General features: G+C 40.8%; 2 long non-coding RNA genes across 3 annotated transcripts in view; one reads left to right on the top strand and one right to left on the bottom strand.

Annotated features, from left to right (window-relative positions):
• LOC145455467 (uncharacterized) overlaps positions 1-21,616 on the top strand; it is a 286,288-nt gene that overhangs the window by 168,329 nt on the left and 96,343 nt on the right. The gene's annotated exons all lie outside the window — the stretch shown is intronic.
• Positions 6,034-8,339, bottom strand: LOC145455848 (uncharacterized). 2 transcript variants are annotated; one of them, XR_013920436.1, is made up of 3 exons: positions 7,614-8,312; positions 7,381-7,539; positions 6,034-6,210 (listed from the first exon to the last, which is right to left on the bottom strand). It is a non-coding gene; the product is annotated as an uncharacterized LOC145455848 (long non-coding RNA). The 2 variants fall into 2 exon arrangements; XR_013920435.1 differs by having other exon boundaries at positions 7,381-8,339.

Genomic DNA, 21,616 nt, shown 5'->3' with positions numbered 1-21,616 from the left:
GAATGCGTCTCAGCATCTCATGTATTTAGTTGTTCTCCCCCCCCCCTGAAGTTACAAATTCAATTTGTTTAGATGTGACGTTAAATGTACTACGAAAGCTATATTTGATACCCATTATCGATGACAAGATTACGAGTAGGCGATGTTTATATTTTCAAGGAAAGTTGCTATTTCATTTCTCAGTTCATACCCTCGTCCAAGCATAGCTCCTCGACTTAATGCGCGAACATGGCAGATATACAAGACATCGCCACATTGATGCTCTGCTTCTAGTAATATCTGAGATAGGATAACTGTCAGTGATTCAGTTTGTGAGACAAAATCAGCTTTCACCATTGTGTCCAAAACACTATTCAGGTTTGTTGTCTTGGCGTAAAATGTCTTCTGGTGAATTAAACTACAGATGACTAACCTACGGATGCTAGTTATCTATAATGAAACAGGGAAAGTTTGAGATTTTGTTATTGCTTCTGAGCAGAGGAACGGCACCTTTATTGTCGCACCCTATCTGAGTGGCAAACCCTTAAAAAGTATGGTATACCCTCGGTTGCGCGATACACCCGCTTGATAAGCACTGGTCTAGTCTACTCCACAGACATTCTCCATCTCCTACTTTTAGTACGAGATAGGCTACCAGTCGACCGCCTTCGCACCAGTTTTATGGCGTAACAATAGACAAATACGCCGTAGGATACTTTATATCGGAGCAAAGTAATGCTGCACTGCAGATTGGAACTCATTACGAAACGGCGGGCCGTATTCTCGTGGTAACTGATTATTTCGTCGCGGGCCGGACGATTTCGCTTGGCGGGCCGGATCCGGCCCGCGGGCCGTAGGTTGCCGACCCTTGGCCTAAGCCCTAGTATATCGCGCCGAGCGCGAAAAATTCTTTCGATATAATTGGGCTTCGCGCCTCCCTTCTGATGCTTTCACGTCTCTCAATTCGAGAACCACTGCACTAAAATGAATATGCAATAGTAACAAAGCTCATATTTTCTTGGTCGCTAGCATCCGAGCAGTGTGCAGCTTAAATAGCTTTTATGTTGAGAGAAGCTTGCAGTTTTTCTGAACTTCGCCCTCTCTTGACCGAGTGTTTCGTGTTTTTGTCATAAGAACGACTTTAATTAAAATTCCTAATCTCGGCGACATGCTCGGCAAAAACGGAAAGGATGGGTTTACCCCTGACTGCAGTATGCGAATATTTAGTGCTCTAAATTCTAAACCTTCTTTGAATTTCAGTTTTCGGATTTCTTTTTTGGCATGCCTGTTGATCTTTTATGTGTGATAGATATGACAGAGTAATAGTAATCGCGAGCACTCATCGACTTGTCTTACGAGAATTCGTAGCAAATTGAAACACATACCGTATAACGCGTAATGTGACAATGGCAACGAGGAAGGTTTGAACTAAACTATATTGAAAGAGTAATTTTTTGTGACTTTAATTGCTACTCATACTTTGCCACATTGCCTTTATTTTGAATCTGGATTACGCATGCCAGATACGTATAGGCAGCGCAATCGTGGCATATTAATGAACAGGCTTCAAAGTAAACGAATTTCCTGATCATTTGATACCATACAGCCGATGGTTTTCGTCATTCAAAAAGCAAGTTTTATGTTTGAATTCGAAGAAACCTTTCGCAGGCTGCACACAATAGCTTCGCGGGCCACACTTTGCCCAGGTCTGTCCTAGAGAGCCCTGAGTCGACACCCATTTCTAGCAGGCGATAACTTCTGATCAAAACAATACCAACCGTTTTAGTCAACTAGCGGCAGGCCGCCGCGAGAGTGAATCATGGCGAGTGATTCGCGCGCATGGTAACTTCGAAGGCTTATAACTGAAACTGTTGTGAACCTCAATCAGTCATTTTTAGTATTCCTAGACGGAGATTATACAGTCTTTCCACAATGATATACTGCAAATGCTTATGATTACTGCAACGTAAAGTTTATGATGTTATTTGGTAGCACTTCCGACAAATATATACAACATTTTGCGGGTAATGCACACCTAGAAGTATTGCAGTTATTACAATATATACATGACTAATAACTGTTGTCTGATGTAGATATATATAATCTTATGGGCATGTACCCTTCACAGAAACAATCTAAGAATGTCTATTACAAACAGAATTCAGGACATATCACTTTATGTTATGGATATTCGTCCCTGTGTTTGACACTACCGTGGTAGTCTGCAGCAATTCTCTTTGTAATTTTCAGAAGCGGCCTTGGGGTGACTTAGGCATAACTAATGTTGTTTACTTTGGCCTTGTAAGTGGAGATTGACTAGTTTTATCGAAAGAGACAAACCGCAAATGCTTATCATTACTACAACGTAAGATATATATCGATGTGCGACAGTTCTTTGTATATCCAGACGCACGCTTTTGCGTAGGTATAATCGCTGTGTAATATTGTAACGGCTTGACCATTAGCCGTTATTTGGAATCATATAGGCAACAACAATCCACAGACACAACCTATGAAGGTGTATGGCTATTAGAACAGGATATATATCACGTTATGTGACGGGTATTCATCTATCTGCTTGAAGCTGGTACGGTAGTCTGCGGGAATTCGCTTCCCGATTTTCAAATGCAACCTTGAGCGGTGTGGAACTAACTAGTATCGTTGTTTTAGCAAAATAAAAACAGAAGCTGACAATCCTTATTCATAGCAACAAACTATAGCTGGTTATGACAAATAAAACCAAATGTACCACAGTGTATAATGACGGGTATGAGGAAGCGCATCTGCGAAATGATGCTTCGGCGGATATTTTTGTCACGCGGACTATCACATAGCTTTTGAACAGCTAATATGTAACTAATATCAGATATGAAGATATGTGTGGACTTGTATGGACACTAGCTATTCACATAAGAAACAACTATGCCCTAAGACGGCTAGAACGAAACATGCAGAATGTTATCTGAGAGTAGTCAATGACGCGCGAATTGCCGAGACAGTGTATTTTGCCCCATATTTATCTACGGTGTTTGATATACGATTTTGACGTCTTAGATATAAATTTCAAATAACAAGGTAATAATGAACTTGCACGATCAATATCTATTCACAGAAATGAACAGCAACGACCTAGCACGATTAATATATAATAGGCTTATATCGTGGTTTCAATTACGGTACCGTTCTCTCGTATCGGCATGTCGAAAAATAGACACGCCGGTGCCAGACGGTTAAAGGTCATTAGTTCTAGTTGTGAGTTTTGAAAAGGGAATAGGCCTAGTTGCAAGTTTTGAAAAGTGAGTAGTTATTTCTAGTTGTAATTGCGAGTTTTGAAAAGTGAGTAGTTATAGATCTAGTTGTGCACTTTCTAAATGCATTAGCCTACTTGCGGTAGCCTAGTTTGTACCAGTCCTGTTGTAAGCTGAAAAAATTGATAATCTCATAAATCGACTGGTTAAGCTGGATAAATCAAAATTAACAGAAAACGTATTCACGACAAATCTACGTAATTCAAAGTAGATATTGGAAACTTCATTTTATGTTGGACATGTTTTTTATTCAAGTTTTTGCAACACGAAGTCTTATTAATCTAAACATAAAATCACTATACCTTGATTATGATAGGCCAGTTAGTTTCTTTGGAAGAAATGCAATTTCCTGTTTTTCCTTACTGAAATCTCGGTACGTTTTGCCTACTATAACAGGTGAGCAGCGATGACTGTCCAAGTTGAAGTAATTTATTAGAAAATAATAAAAAATACAACATAGTATGAGTGTTTTGTTTGCTAACTCTAACATACTGCCAAATTTGGTTTGAAAAATCTTATTCTTAGATTTTACATATAAAGGTATTTATATGAGTAAGTAGGCTACTTTCACACAGTTTCATACGACTCTTGCACCATAATCTAACGATTATCATTACCATTCCGGCGTATGTATGCTAACAGATAACTAAGAACTATAAGTCCAAACTTCAAAGTAGACTTCATTTTATGACAAAACGCAAAAATATACATTCCCAGTTCTAAATAAATTTAAAATTTATTGTTTCATTTCTCTATTAAATTAAAATCGGTAACCTTTTGCATATTTTAAAATTTAAATATTAGGTAGGCTTACCATACGTCCTCTTTCAAGAGGATTTGTCCTCTTTTTTGACTTTTTTGAAAGTGTCCTCGGAGGACGCCCTTTTGTCCTCTTTTTTGAGATTTTGTCCTCTTTTTTGAAAATTTAGGTCAGATTTAGAGGAAATTGCGAGTGATATGCCGCAAATTAGCGCAGAAGTGAAGCTCCGGCGGGTAATTCGGAGGGAAAAGTGGTGATTTCAGCTCTGAGCGAAAAGAAGACCTTTTTTTTTTTAGTCATCCACCTGGCAATGTGGAGTGAAAAACGTGATTTTGAGCTCTGAGCGAAAAGAAGACCCAGTTTTGCTTGTCTGAAATTTCTGAAAAAGTGTCCTCTTTTTTCATTTCCGAAATATGGTAAGCCTAATATTAGGCGGACCGGCACTCTAGCTAGACCAAGGTGGGTCTCTGATTAAAATACTACTGCTAGTCGTTTCCACACCTTTCAATCTTTTTATTGTATCCTAACCCTGTGGAGTTTTAATCTCATAAAAATTTTAATAACAGTCTGACTGAACAGACGAATTGCCTCCAGCAAAATTGAAGCAATGCTGCAACCGTCCTTGCAAAATTACAGCGGACTTTTCGCGCTAACGTGAAACACTACGAATGATCATGTGCAGCACCCTGATCAGAAATATAGGTGTGGGATTTTGCATTGTTGATGCTCGATCTCTTTCGCAATAGACACTTACGTGACCTTTGACACGAACCAATCAGGTTGCAGTAGGATGTAAACAAAGAACAAGCCCGGGCAAGCTTACTATGAGCTCTTATGGAAAAGGGTTGAAAAATATAGGTTTTTAGCAAAATTACATTGAATTGGGAATAGCTGGCTTTGTTGAATGGTAATAACATAGAGCTAGTATGTATATGCAGTGTTATAACCTACAATAAGGATGAATGATGGCAAGCACGCATCAGCATGGTATGTCCAAATGAATGAATTTCTGACAACTTTTCGGATGAAGCAACTATTGCTGTATTATCCTTAGTCGTATACTATAGGATTGTCGTACCGAATAGAATGTATTAGATGAATAGTGAGTCAGGATATGTGTGGTATCCATTATGTGGCGTTATATGCGTTCTATTTATGGAATCGACATTTGTATATAGTAGTCTACAGTCGTATCATTATCTAGCAAATTACTGTTACACTGGACACTTGTCTGCATATTCAATGATCATATTAATATGATATATGTTAGGCAACATGATCCGTTCCCAGCTGAAATCGTCATTTTTTGTTCTAGCTCGTGTATTGAATCTATCAGGATAAATGCCGGATAAACACTGTGCTAATAGCCTGGGTAACATGGAGATGGCTACCCAGACCGTTCCTGGTGTGCGCTTTTACCTTTCCCAGAGCCAATGACATGCATAGAAGAATGTAAAATCTGGATAAAGGCATGTGGACTTCCTTGTAGTCATCTGAATTCTCATTTTATTAAGAAAATGACGTATCTATTACTGTACCAAAAATATTGAATCGTGACATAATCTAGATCAGTGGTTCCCAACGTGGGCGATTTGGCGGTCTAGGGGGCGAAAATGACGAAGGGGACAGGGGGGCGAAAATGGACAAAGGGGGCGACGGGGGGCGAAAATAGCGAAGGGGGCGATGACGCGTCAAAACGGCTGACATTTTTTTTTTTTAGTCAACCCATGGAAATTTAGTTACAAAAGTGTCAAATTAGACATCGAGCCGAAAATTTGACCCTTTTTTTTAGTCAACCCGCCGGTGATTACAGGTTTGTATGCCCAATTTTCGGTACACAAAATTTGGGGGGCGATGATCGGTATTGACCTTGAAAAGGGGGCGATAGGTCGAAAAAGGTTGGGAACCACTGATCTAGATGAAACAATTCTGTGTTTCAAAATGAGTCCAATCTGAAATGCAGTCACACTTGATGCCACAATCGACTTGGTGTGTGTCTCGTTTTATTCCACTCCAGTTTTGTTGCTTGATGGTGTGTAATGTATTGAAATTGTTGAAAACAATATATTCAATAATGAGACGAATAGTTGAAATTGGTAGCGGTGATACGTTGTATGAGTCGGACGAGTACGCCTTGATAGGTGCCTGCACAGCAGTATTGCTCTGTAAAATAAACATATTATATATTTTGTGCAGGCTTGATGGATATCTTTTATGAAGCTGCAGAAAGAGGAAGTCGATGGATAAAACGCAAGAAAATCAAATTTCTGGAAGTAGTATAGAAGCACAAAACAGTAAACTCGTCCAGGAAAATTACAAATTGACGGACAATTATTGCTAGTGAAGTTCAGTTCTCAGAGGAGCATCATAATGTCAAAAGATGCGGAGAAGCTGAAATTTATGCTAGACTACATTAAATTCTTTCTGAATTGCACGACTTATCCTACTGACGTCAAATTTATAGTATTGCTGTAAGCAGAGTATTTAACCATTGGGTCAGCCATATGTAACTGCTTCATTAAATCGCGATTTGGCCATGTAGATATGTGGTTCTTAAAAATGCACCATTTGCATTCATTCATGATTTCTCAAATCTAGAATGATTATTGACTGTCAATAAATCCCATACAACTTTGAAAGGATTGATGGATTGTGGTACACTTACTTTGGTGCAGGAACTATTCACAGGGAGCATTTCAGATCGAAATATTAGTTAAATATGTGGATTCGACAAGAAATGTAAGAAAATGATGGAGTTCAGCTATGGTGAGCCAGGCAATGCTATCATGGCAGAAAAGGGGTTCACCATTGAGTCTGATATCAAGAAATTGAATCTAGATTTAAATATTCCTGCACGTGATTTACACACCGTCAAATGCCTGAGCCTGACTGTTCCACAGCAAGAAAGATGGCGAGAGAACGTATTCATATTGAACAGCTGATCGGAAGAATCAAGGAGTATAAAATTTTGTCTGGTGTCATACTATGCAGCATTGTGTATCACAACTAACCAAATATATATGGACTAATTGCATACTCTAATTCAAGATTGAAAATTAAAAATGAATGACGCAACATATTCGGCAATTGTGCAAATTCAGTTCCATTGTCAATATCGTTGCCTAATAGCATGCTACGGATCGTAATTGCGCGGTGCCATGGTCAGTCTGTACCAACAGTGCATGTCTAGATATTCCAGTGGTGTGCATTATTGAAGCTCATTTAGATGCCCAATTTGTTGAATGAACAATTCTCCAGATGAAAATGTTCTAGGATTATTTGTGTTTGATGGAATGTTATAAAACTGAAGACACCAGATACACCAAAATCTACCTTGAGGCAGGAGTTGATCGGTTGCGAGTACGGTGGAGAGATTGCTTGTCAATCACGATGGAGCTCACTGATGCTGATGCAAATCACAATGTAGTCCTTTTAGCTTCAGGTGCTAGATTGTCTTAATCAATGCATATGCATGAGAGCATATATCAGAACCTAATATGAAAATAAATCATGGTTAAAATATCTATTGAAGGAGTCTCTGAAAAAATGTCTTTTTCCTTACTTACCCTGTCTTACAAGTGCAAGACCGATCAATAATGGATTTTCCGAGAACGTGTATTTCCATTGAGTGTGTTATCTCACTTTTCCGCAAGTTGCGATAACATTGGCTGTTCACTAGAATATTGCTTCTAAAAAGAGTGGATTGTCTCCTCAATCTTTATCCCTAAATCGTGTGCATAGCGCTCCATGAAATACTTCGTAGCTTTCTCCGCGGTGTTAGAAGAAGATGCTGTTCCACTCAAATCCATAAATTCGATAGAATCTCCATAGCTTTCAAGTTTCATAATCAATACACAAAAATTGTGATGTGTGGCAGCAGCTATATTTTATAGTATATATATTTCTGAACATGAGATATGCTTGAAAATTTTGCTCGAGACCTGGAGCCTATGAAATCGTCAAAATATGCATTACCACAATCCTATAGTATAGTATACAACAATCGTCGCTTAATCAGAAAAGTTGTCAAAAACCCGTGCATTTGGACACAGCACGCTGGTGCGTACTTGCCACCATTCATGTTCATCCTAGATTAAAAGCTGCAACCACATACTAGCTCTACGCTATTACTATTCATTAAGGCCAGTCATCTCCAATTCAACGTAATCTTGCTTAAAACCTTCATTTTTCAACCTTTTTCCATAAGAGCTCATAGTAAGCTTGCCCGGGCTTGTTCTTTGTTTACATCCTGCTGCAACCTGATTGGTTTGTATCAAAGGTCACGTAAGCGTCTATTTGTCATCTCTTTTTGTTTTCAATGGTCAGCAGTAGCTGGAGCGTAACGGATATTAAGCAAACTTCAGATTGCAGCTCGATTACGGTGGCTTTCTGGAGAAAGTGGCTGCGGCCATTTCTTGACCTGCGCTTCAATTTGAGACCACATCATTTTCAGAGCTCAGGGCCCCTTAAGATATCAGAGTAAAATTTGCTATCGTTATTGGCATAGCAAAAATCAAACAAGTAAATCGGAAGAATTTGAATAGTCTATGCTTACCATACGTCCTCTTTTAAGAGGATTTATCAAATTACTGGAAAAGTGTCCTCTTTTTAGATTTACAAAATATGGTAAGCCTAGAATAGTCAATATCAAGCGATCAAGAATTTAGGTCGAGAAATAAATTAGGTTTAAGACTTCTGATGAGTATTGCCTCCAACACATTTAGAATTTACGTTTTTCGAGATTTTTCCGGATACGTATCTGGTTATCGCATCCGGATCCGGTTACATTCAGAAGCGTTTTTCTATTAGGTGGAAAAATTCATGACTTTACCTACCAGAGATGAGCGGATTTGGAATTTCAATGTCCTAATCCAATCCAAATCCGAAGCTTCAAGTCCTAATCCAAATCCTAATCCAGAACTTTTGTATTTTCAAGTCCATGTCCAATCCTAATCCGATTTCAACTTGAAATTGAGAAAAGATGTTAATTTATGCAAGGAAGGAATTGGAAATTTTCTTTCACAACCAACGATTCTCTTGATTTAAGATAACGTAGCATAGGGCTGCACCCAGGACCGTAACTGCCGGCCGCTCCCAAACCCCCTCAATTGGGGGGGGGCGAGCCCAAAGGGGACCCAAAATTATTTCGTAAATTAGCATAAATTGTAAAGTATTTTTTGAAAATTGATGCAACTTTTCCAAAAAATTTTCGCGCTATGCGCGATTTCGGGTTGCCAGAAATCCTGATTTTCGGGTACTCTTCCCCCAAGAAAAAATAAGCAAGATTTATAGAAATGGGCATATCGGCGTTGGCCATTATCGCGCCACGATGCACCGTGACATATAAAGTTTTAGGCCATGTAACCAATGTTCCCTCTAATTTTTCAAGAGTCTGCGCAAACACACCAACTCACTGCGCAGGCCCTCGGACAACAGTGTGCAACCACCCTCCAACAGGGTGATAAAACTAACTACTGGGACCCCCACACGGCTATAGGCTTCTTCCGATACTTATCATATACATTGGGTGTCCATTTAGCAGTAGCGTCTCTGAACGCGCGAAGCGCGAAAAATTTCTCTAATTCATGATTGCATCGGCCAATATGATCGGGAATTGCATATATATTGCTATCAATTTTTATCCTCTCCCTGCTCACATAATCAGATTTACCGGTAGAGCTGATGCAGTGAGGTGTGTTGAAATAGATAGGCCCTCTAAATAATAATTAAACGGGCGTACCCGTTGATATAATGACTTCGATACATGATGCTATTTCGTGACCCCCCTATCTGCTATGTCAAAAGATATTGAAATCGCCAAAACGTACTAAAGTAAATGACGTACACGATTTCAAATTGGTATTTCTCAACTGGAAAATAAGGTTCCCTCGATATGGCATTTGTCTTGTTGTGGGACTCAGATCGCCAGGACAGGAACATTCGGCGTCAGCCATTTAGGCGCCCATGGACATGGACAATTACACATATATTTGTATATATCGAAGTTTTCGGTCAGCACCGGTGCAGTCTTTTTCGCCCAAGGTTTTCTCGCTGCTGATCGTTCTGGCGCACTTCTTGGATTCGCATGTTACATAGCCTTTAACTTCATATGTCTTGGCGCGTCATGGTGCGGTAATGGCCGACGCCCAAGTGCCCATTTCTATAAATCATGCCTAATTTTTGTTGGGAAAGGGTACCCAATAATCAGATATCTTACAATAATAAAACGCGCGTAGCGCGAAAAAAAATTCCTGAAAAATTTCAAAAAATACACCATGATCTATGTTAATTCTTGAAATAATTTTGGACCCCCTTCGAGCTCGGCCCCTCCAATTGGGGGGTTTGGGGTGCGAAAGTTACGGTCCTTAGTAAATCTTACGCAATGTTTATGCCACGCGAAGAATACTATCATTCGTTACTTTCTCGCAGATTAACTTCGAGCTAGCTCATTGTTATTTATAACTTTGTTAAACCATGTTATTTCGCCATTCCTAGAAAATAATGCGCTATTGAAATGATATCAGTATCGCTCACGTGTACGAGGCCATACTAATAAAATATCTTCCGTGAGGCGCAGGCGATTGTGAACTCTAATTTCTTCACGGAACGCAATAGTTACCTTTGCGGGGCGCACTTGTACCTCGGTTTCAGACTTCAGTGATAACACTATTTGGCCCTCGCAATGTTCCATCTTAATTTTCACGAATCTGTGCGCCTGCGTGGTCCATTGGACAACAGTGCGCAACAACTATAAAAAAAACATCATTTCTGATTTTTTTGTGCGCAGCGTAGATTTTCTGTGCGCAGAGACCGTTTCAGCACTGCGCATTTGCGCACGTGCGCAGCTTAGAGGGAACATTGCATGTAACATACAACTCCAAAAACTGTGCTAGAACGATCGGCAGAGATGAGAAAACCTTTGCCGAAAAGGACTGCCCTTGTGCTGACCGATAACTTCGTTATAGATACAAAATACATTTGGGTTTGATCAGGGTTGTAATGACTCGAGTCACGTTTTTCAGATGACTCGACTTGACTCGAGCCAGTTTCTCAAATTACGGAAATGACTCGTCTCGACTCGAGTCAATTTGTGTAATGACTCGACTTGGACTCGAGTCATTGCACATGACTCGAACCAAGTCATATGACTCGAGACTCAGACGGCCAAGACCGATTCGATTTAACAAGCCTTTAACTGGAAACTGGGCAGTCAACACAATGACTTTGACTCGACTCGAGTCATAACAACATGACTCGGACTCGACCCTCTGCTCGGTGACTTGGACTCGGACTTGACTCGGTGGTGAAGGAAAATGGCTCGACTTGACTCGAGTCAAAACTATAAAACTGAGATTGGCTTGTGACTCGGAGCATTGTGACTTGGTTACAACCCTGGGTTTGATTGTCCATAGGAGCCCAAAGGACTGGTGCCGAATGTTCCTATCTTGGCAATGTGAACGTCACAAGAAAAATACCATCCCATAGGGGAAAATTATATGCCAGTGAAGAAGTACCAATTTGAAATCGTGTGCGTCTTTTAGTTTAGTAGCCATAGGTTTGGGCTATATTCTACAATTTTTGATATAGCAGACAGGAGGTCACGAAATAACCTCATGTTACGGAGTCATACCAACCGGCTCTACAGTTGCCAAGACACCTCAGTCAGCTCTATCGGTAAATCTGATTACGTGAGCAGAGAGGACACGAAATTGATAGCAATAGATATGCAATTCCCGATCTTATTGACCGATTTTATCATGGATTATCGAAAATTTTCGCGCTTCACGCTGGTACACTAAACAGTACGACTAATTTCGTGGCAAAAGCGAACAACGTGATTGGGGTTATGTTTATCACCCTATGGGAGCCCAATACCCAAGTTTTTTTGGGTGGTCTGACGAAGTGCTGTGTTCGTTCCTACCAACGGGTATATATACGCCTTTAGATGCATAATTATTATTGAGGGGTCCTACCTTATCAAACACACCTCACTCAGCTTTAACTGTAAATCTGATTACGTGAGCAGAGAGAGGATAAAAATTGAAGCAATATACATAGACTACAATTCCCGATCATATTTACCGATTCAATCATGAATTATAGAATTTTTTCGTGCTTCGCGCGTATAGGCCAGAAAAAGTAACCCATTAAACGCCCCACAATGTAGATGATAAGTAGCGGTGAACAGGGTACATCCTGCGGAGGGCGGTCTGGGGGGCGAACCCCCCCAGAAGTTCGATTTATCATCATATGGGGGCCCAAGACCAACGTTTTTTTTTGGGGGGGGGCTGACGAAGTGCTGTTACGGTCCTGGCTGCACCTTCATTGACACCAAGTGTGCAATAATGTAGTGTACCATACGTACATCAATAACTGACCTGAATAAAGTTTGTCGCCATTCGCCACACGACATATCAATCTCCCAGAAAATCGGTAAATCCAATCCAAATCCTAATCCATTCGGAAAAAAATCTCCAATCCTAATCCAATCCAAATCCGACAAAATTTCACAAATCCTGTTTTTTCAAATTCTAATCCTAATCCATGCTCATCTCTGGTACCTACCAGAGTTGAGCGGATTTGGAATTTCTATGTCCTAATCCAATCCAAATACGAAACTTCAAATCCAAATCCAAATCCAAAACCTAATCCAGAACTTTTTCATTTTATAGTCCATGTCCAATCCTAATCCGATTCCAACTTGAAATTCAGAAAAAATGCTAATATATGCAAGGGAGGGATTGAAAGATTTACTCTCACAACCAACGATTCTCTTGATTTAAGATAGCTTAGCATAAGGCTCATGTTCACTGGCACCTAGTGATCCATAGTGTAGTGGACTATAAGTACATCAATAACTGATGTGAATAAAGTTTGTCGCCATTCGCCACACGACATATTAATATCCCAGAAAATCCGTAAATCCAATCCAAATCCTAATCCGTTCAGAAAAAATCTGTAATCCTAATCCAATCCAAATCCGACAAAATTTCACAAATCCTGTTTTTTCAAAACCTAATCCTAATCCGTTCAGAAAAAATCTGTAATCCTAATCCAATCCAAATCCGACAAAATTTCACAAATCCTGTTTTTTCAAAACCTAATCCTAATCTATGCTCATCTCTGGTACCTACCAAAGATGAGCGGATTTGAAATTTCCATGTCCTATTCCGATCCAAATCCGAACCTTGAAATCCAAATCCAAATCCTTATCCATAACTTTTTCTTATTCAAGTCCATGTATAATCCTAATCCGATTCCTACTGAAAATTCAGAAAAAATACTAATTTATGCAATGGAGGGATTCGAAAATTTTCTTTCACAACCAACGATTCACTTGATTCAAGATAACTTAATAACCATAAGTACATTAATAACTGATCTGAATAAAGTTTGTCGGTATTCGCCACACGACATTTCAATCTCCCGGAAAATAGGTAAATCCAATCCAAATCCTAATCCGTTCTGAAAAAGATGTCTAATCCAAATCCAATCCAAATCCGACAAAATTTCACAAACCCTGTTTTTTCAAAACCAAATCCTAATCCATGCTCATCTCTGGTACTTACTACATTTCCGGAGATATCAGCCATCGAATATTTCGAAGATTCTTGCATTGTCTTGCAATGTCTAATTCACAGACCAAACCGAACCGGATCTATGTTCGTTGCTGATTTCAGTAGAAGATGTCTTTTCTGTCTCAAAATGCGGTACTGCGTCGAGTTGGAGTCTCTTGCCATGGCTAGTCTCTACAGAGAAAGCTTATTCTAGTTTTTATTTCAGGTAAATCAGTCCGGCTAATTTTAGCTTTGTCTGGGTTGCTCACATTTTTGTGTACGGTTCTTGGAAGGCGAATCCGATTTCGAAATATTGCCCTCATTTTATGCCTAATTCGATACCTAACTTGTCGTAATATGTTAATTTGTTCCTGAGATATTAGTGATCGAAATTTTGCGACCGTGGATTTATCTGGCAAGAGCATTTTTTCTGACATCGTGTCATGAATATGCTATGCCACGATTCACCATTCACGAGGTTCGTTCATTAGCCGTTGATCGGGCTGTGGGCTGGACGTGATTTGTGGCAAGTTGTGAGCGTCGTTTTGTATATTATATTAAAAGAACCAACAGCCATTTGCAGGATCAATTAAGTTGAGTCGTGGTATCAGCAGGCCTAATACATGAAGTTTATAATACTGAACTAAGCTACATCTGCGCTGTGCAGTTAGACCAGGGGTCACCAACCCGGTGCCCGCGAGGACCAGATGAGTAGCCCGCGAGTCCGTTCTAGAAATAGGTGGAATAGCAGCATTTACCAATATTCGTCATAGATTATTACCAGTGTGCTTTTAAATATATAGATTGATTGATTGATTCAGCTATTCTTGTTCAAAATACACTACACGTAACTTACATATATAAACACTTGAAACTATCCTCAATTACAACTAGTGATATATAGATGTATGTGATAGAATCACCAGAAACTGAAGATACGGCGCATTGTCTATACAGGCGACATGACGGAATGCCGTTCACGGTCTTCTTGAAATGGCGGGGGGGTTCCGTTATGATAGCTCGACGTCCAGGAAAATGCCAAAGTAGTAAACAATATTACTATTCGGAGTTAGATGGCCGTGAAGTACTATCAGATCTTAAATATCTGTATACCCATTACGTATTGCATCTTTTGGCACGTCTTGTTTCTGTAAAACTCAACGCCTACCATGTTTTTAACTTTATGTAATCGTTGCTGCTGTCCGGTATAATGAAATCTTGTCATTTCTGGATGCTGAACAGTTGGAGATTGAAATTGTAACACTGCAAAATGACCCCCGCCTCTGTCTGCAGCAAACCTTTGATGCCTTGATCATACGGAGAATTACAGTGGTGAATGCGCAGCAGCTATGAAGGTTGCAAGCGTCTATGGTTCAACTTATTGTTGTGAATCAGCCTTTTCGGACATGAACTTAACACGCCTAATCAATGCACATCATCTGGAACACTCGCTCAGAATTGCAGTGTCAAGTTGAATACCAGAGTACAGCGCACTAGTTGATATCATACAAGGCCAGGCCACTGACTGCTATAGAAACAGATAACATGATGTCCAGTCCTGCCCAGTGCTATGAATATCAAAGCGGAAATACAGTGTGGTACGGGTAAACGGAAAAGTAATAGTAGCCCGCCGCTTCAATCATTACGCAAAAGTAGCCCTCGGTTGCAAAAAGGTTGGTGACCCCTGAGTTAGACTGTTGATTTATCTGACGTGCGTATATGATGTCTTACCGACAAAACCCGAGGCTTGTGTGAGCTCGGTAATGTCATTACAGATACAGGCAATTGCCTTGACATTTATTCAGTACTGCATGAGGCTTGTTTTAGCTCACTAGCACCATTAAAGATACGGGCTATTGCCTTAACACATCTATACAGGCAATTGCCTTGACATTTATTCAGTACTGCATGAGGCTTGTTTTAGCTCACTAGCACCATTAAAGATACGGGCTATTGCCTTAACACATCTATACTGAAGATTACAGATACGGGCTATTTGCCTTGACACATCTATACAGAAGAAGTGCCCGAGGCTTGATCAGCTCATTACAGATATACGGGCTATTGCATCAACATTCATTTACACGGAACCACGTGAGGCTTGTTTCAGCTCACTAGCATCATTACAGATACGACATATTGCCCTGACGTATATACAGAACTGCGTGAGGCTTGTTTCAGATCCTTACAGATATGGGCAAATTGCCTGACATTTATACAAGACTGTGAACTGCACGATGCTTCTTTCATCGGCTCACTAGCATATCATAACGGACAATTGCCTTAGCTGCTAAGAAACCGTGCTTTTTCGGCCACTCAATTTTATTGTTGCCGGCGTGCTTTGAATATAGTGGGACAAGGAATTGTCACTGCGGACGCAGTTTTAGCGGACGTACACAACCAGTGCGCTATTATTTCCAACGTATAACGCAGCTTTTCGAGCTGCAAAGACGATTTTCATCATCAGCAGCACCACCTCTGTTAGTCATAACAGTCGGTCCCTATAGCATCATCATCATCATTGGTTTATTAGCAATTTTATCAGTTCAATACACCACAAAAATGCGATACAATGAAAAGAAAGAAAGATGTCGAAGCGACTAGGAGTTGTCAATGAAATCGGACACCCACCTTGGCCTAGGCGATGTAAAGAGGAGGCATGCACACTGAATGAAAGTGAAGAAGATAGTATAGAAAAAGGAAGCGACAAGAAATATATCGGCATGTCATGGGAAGCGAGATCGATAGGTCAGTCGTGGTCCGGTAATCTTGAGGATGGACTATATTTATTTAGTAGTAATTGCTTGTATTTCGACTTGAATGTGGACATGCTCGTCGACTGCCGGATGGCCGGCGGGATACTGTTCCACACATTAGGCCCGGCATATTTGATAGAGCGATGATCTTTTCGGTCGATCATACGGTATTTCGACGACGTGGACGCGCATGTGTTGTACTTGTGCGCTTTTAATTCAGAGGTGAAGAAGTCATTGAAATATTCGGGGCAACGACCGCAGTGAAACTTGATACATAAACTTGGCGATTTCTAGTTTCCGCATGTCTTCTATGTTTAGGACGCCGAATCTCTTCAGCGACTTATTGGATGGGCAGCAAGGTCCCTTTGGGGCCCATCTATGATTCGAAGTACTTCATGCTGTAGTTTCTGCAGTGGCTTGAGTGCAGTTTACTGGCAGCCCCCTAACAGAGGATGCCATAATAGCACTATATAAAGCAAACAATCTGTCAAGTGTCATAAATCGCCAATTGATGAAACTGGTCTTTACAGCTCCAAAAGCTGTCATATACTTTGAAATACCGTACTAAGTACGAAAAAGCTTTTGTCTCGCGCGCAGTAACATGAAGTTTACCCACTCTTCCTATACTTCATGTAACTGCTCTTTGCTGCTCACAAAGCTATGCTATGGTTTAGCAGTTTGCACAGTCATGTAACCGCGGGTAACCCTAAAAGGAGGGAACGCGGTAAACGTGGAACTCACGGAAATGGCCCCTAAAACGCGGAAACTGCGGGAAACCTCTATTCCCAAAGCGTTGAAACAAAAACGCGGAACAGTCGGTCATTGACCTCTATAGATCACAAAGTTGGCACTATAATGAGGAAACAGCGGAAGAGGTGGAACGCGGGACAGTCGGCCATTGACATTTGTAGATCTCATAGAGGAACTCTATAAAGTCTAAAACGATGTAACTTTCCGCTAAAGTCTGAAACGATGAAACTGCGGGACACCAGTTTTAAAGTGAGGCGAAGTAGGACTCCTAAATGGCAGAGAACTGTCGTAATAGATGAAAATTGAAATTATTAGGTATCTGAGAGTCGGACAGTCCTTCACTAACGATTATAAACCTGGCCTCGAGGAAACATTAATTTTGGAGTACAAGGCAGATTTAACCTGGAAAACGACCGGGAACTGCCGTGATAGTTGATAATCGAACTTATGAAGTATCTGAGGGCTAAACATTCGGTCACTTGAGGGCTAAACATTCGTTCACTAACGATTATACATGCCCAGCATGGCCTCGTGGCAACATCTAGAAACCGCGGGACACCCTAAATTTCGAGTTCAAGACAGGTTTGGCCTCACAAAGGGCCGAGAACTGTCGTAAATGGTAAAAATTTAATCAAGAATAAGGTGGTAAAAATTTGATCAAGAATGAGGTATCTGATGGTTGAACATTGAGTCACTTAGCCTTGTAAGCGCTGAACGTGAACATGGCCTGGTGGAAAGCATCTAGAAAACGCGGAAACTGCGGAGCACCCTAAATCTCGTCACTTAGCCTTGTATGCGCTGAACGTGAACATGGCCTGGTGATAAGCATCTAGAAAACGCGGAAACTGCGGAGCACCCTAAATCTCGAGTATAAGACGAATTTGGTATAGTAAATGAAATGATAATCATATTTACAGTCATGAACCGATTAATCAAGATGATATGAATGAACGACAACAATGGGCATGATATAGCGGATTTATCGGCAGTTATTTTGATAACAAATGAAATATATTTTCTCCTCGGAATTGTTGCCATCACTGGCGAGGCAGGATTCATGATACCATTTGCGGCATTGGACGCAACGTATTTGCTTGTCTTCGCTTTTCCCACCGCTGCAGAAGTTGCTGTCACATCCCATTTCGATTTGTTTCGTATGGCGTTTTCGGAAGACGGGTCGGCAAGATTTGAATATTGTACACCACTTTTTGCTATTAATTTCCATTGTTCGGGAACAGCATCGTGTATTGTTTTATGTAATTCACTCTGTAATTGTAGCCGCTGATGAGGCTGCGGCCAATTGACTGCCAAGTCGTCTACCCAGACGCGGCAAACTCTCGATGGAAGGTCCAGCGGCAAGGGCAAATCATTCGCCACGCAATATACATTGGCAATGACGTGAATGCCGCAGTCGAACGTGTTCAGTTGTTGGTGAACATCCATGTACAGCGCAAACCACCAGTTCTCGAGTTTGCAAGTCACATTCGCAACCATAAAGCTGACGGCGATTATTTTGAAGATGTTTCGGAATATATCCTCATAATTCCGACTTCTGGATATTTGGGAGTCCACCAGCAGACCAGTTCGACTGTTCAAGTTGACGGCAGCGAGTACCCAATGATCATTGACATGCACGAGAACGAGGAACAAATCATTGTTTGCCACTTCCCCCTGCTTGCAGAGGTCCGTTGTGGCGCGATTGTTTTCTGCTAATCTGTAGAAGGACAGTTTGATAAATGAGATGATAGATTTGTTGATGCACAGATTTGTCGATGCAAAAGGCTTGAATCGCTCGTTCTACTATTTCGTCATCCAGCCATTTCCCTGGCTTCAAATTCGAACGTGTTACATGTTGAGGATTTTTATCCAATGGTGAAAGCCACGGGTAATGGGTGGATATGCAGATTTCCGGACTTATCATGAATGGAATCGGTCGTTAAGTCTAAAATCATTATTTCATCATTTATATCGGATAGTTGTTCGTCCAACAATATTGAAACATCGGATACCTTTAAAGTAATGGCTACAGCAAGAATGTGGTAGCATATTGCAGGGCCGACGCAAGTACATGATGATGGCTTGGGGAAATATCGGACGCAATGAATTTTACGTCGTGTCATCGAAGCAACAGTGAATGCACCAGTGATCGACGTAAATCCAACCATACTTTTTTCACGCACCATCTCGCGTTAGCTCGCTGTGTTAATCTTTGATTAGCTTTATCGCTAGCAATGAAAAATTTTGTTACATCTTGTTAAGCGTCGATGTCCTGTTTAATATCGTCAATAGATATTATTAGTCTTGGAAACTTTAAGGTCTCAGAGGTTTTCTCATGTGGCTGAATTCTTTGAGAATAAACTCCCCGTGTCCGCATTCAGAACGGCGAAAATCATTCAGGTACGTTGTCTGAGTCTGACGGAACCACAGTAAAATGACATCCAGTGCCATTTTTTATAACCGCTTGCAATCTTCAAAACTTTGTTCGTCGATTCGCTGATGTTGTTTGTGGGAGGACGATCACTAAAAGCGGAAAAATGTTTTGATCTAAATCTGCATGTGTTGCAAGCAATGTCCGCCTTGATACATTTGTCAAAATATGTTCGGAATTTCTCAGGCCATCCACTTGATAGGTTATGATATCGCTCGTTCAATTGATTTTCATCATCCGACGAAACCAATTGGCGTATATTCCCCACCAAAATGCTAATTTCGTGAGTCTTTGCAGAACTTTTCCGAAGCCATCTTTCTGCATCCTTCAGGATGTGATTGAAACAAAAAAAGTAGGCAAATCAGGAAACATTCATGGAGTGGCTTCGTTATGCCTTTTACCGGTCAGTCACGATCGGAATATTTTGGCATCTATCCATCCCGACGCAATGTAAGATGTCACGGAGCATCTGTTCATGGTAATTCATGAATTGTTTTTCATGCACCATTAATGCCACTGGAAATATGGGATTTCCTACCAGCAGTACATTACAGACATGGGATGATTACTTCATGAATGTAATCGATTGCGATTACGATTACTTATGTATCACGCGATTACGATTACGATTACAGCGAAATCCGCGAGTAGTCGATTACGATTACGATTACTTTAGAAAAGTAATCACGATTACTCACGATTACATTCATTTTGCTTTTGAGAAGTTATCTTTGGAAAACAACAATGCGATGATAAGGCCTCATGAGGGAAGGTCTTTATTTTTAAATGAGACATAATGACGTCATTTCCTGTGTATGACATAATATACCATTGCATGATTCACACAGAAATAAGCATTTCGGTGCCAGCCAATATCGCGCCGCAACACACCAAGACATGCTACATTGGCCGAAACATTGTGTATTTGTCCATAGCCACGCTGGGTGGTCGCGAAGAATAGTCTTCTCAATCTCAGCCCCACAATACAAATGCCACCGGGGGCACTCACTGAGGAAAATGATGAACCACGTGCATAAATGACAATTTTTGGGTGCGTGTCACGAAAGTTTTTCGTCTAGTTCTTTTTTCGTCTGCTACGTTTTGGCGACTCTAATATCTGTTGACTATATATAGCAGAAAGGAGGTCACGAGTTAACAGCATACTATAAAGTTATGTGCCTATATATTCGCGCTTGGCGCGACTTGACAGCAAATGCACAGCGGATCCATCGCACCAAATCGTGTTTTCCAGTTCTTGTGAAAAGCCCGGTCGTTTAGGGGGGTCTGGGGGACTTCGCCCGCCACAAGCTTTATTGATCGCCTTATGGGGAGCACAAGATCACCATTTGTGAGAATGGGGGTGGCGACGTGCTGTTTCGGTATTGATTTTAAGGATGATCTTATTTGAAAGCTACGGTCGCGCTGATTCTGATGATATACATTACGCTTTCATCAAGGCAATGGAACCACCCCTAAATAGCCTTCAAAGTCTGAAAATCGGCATTGTTGTAAACAATTGCTACGGCGCGGCACAATGACCATAACAACGTTCCGTGCGTGGTTGCATTTGTTTAGAACAATGCCGATTTCCAGACTTTGAAGGCTATTTCGAGGTGGTTCCATTGCCTTGATGAAAGCGTAATGTATATCATCAGAATCAGCGCGACCGTAGCTTTCAAATAAGATCAACTTTATTTAATTTGAGCGCTCGGGTCGTCATCTATGGGATTAGCGATAACGCTTCCGTTTCATGCTATGAAGCGACAACAAATCTGCCGTTGTCGCATCACTCGACCGTGAGTCACGTGTTGCCTATCTATCCGTAGGTTAGTTATCTACAGTCTCTGTGCAAATTGCTGTCACCTATATAGTGAAACAGATAGGTGATTGTACTGGATTCCTTTTCTCTTTCCTCGTCTATAAAGGATTATACGTGACGCCTGCACCCGGGCATACTATCTTTAAGCTTGCCATCCGGATCCTTCAGTGGGTAGTAGCGCTTGTATATCCCTTCTTTACGGTCAGAATATTTACCCGTATATACAAATCGATATTGGTCGCACCGAAAGTCGTGTTTT

This window comes from Botryllus schlosseri, chromosome 14, assembly GCF_051294905.1.
Source record: "Botryllus schlosseri isolate E-star chromosome 14, Bs_hap1, whole genome shotgun sequence".
NCBI classification, from domain to species: Eukaryota; Metazoa; Chordata; class Ascidiacea; order Stolidobranchia; family Styelidae; genus Botryllus; species Botryllus schlosseri.
This window is presented reverse-complemented; position numbering and strand designations above follow the sequence as displayed.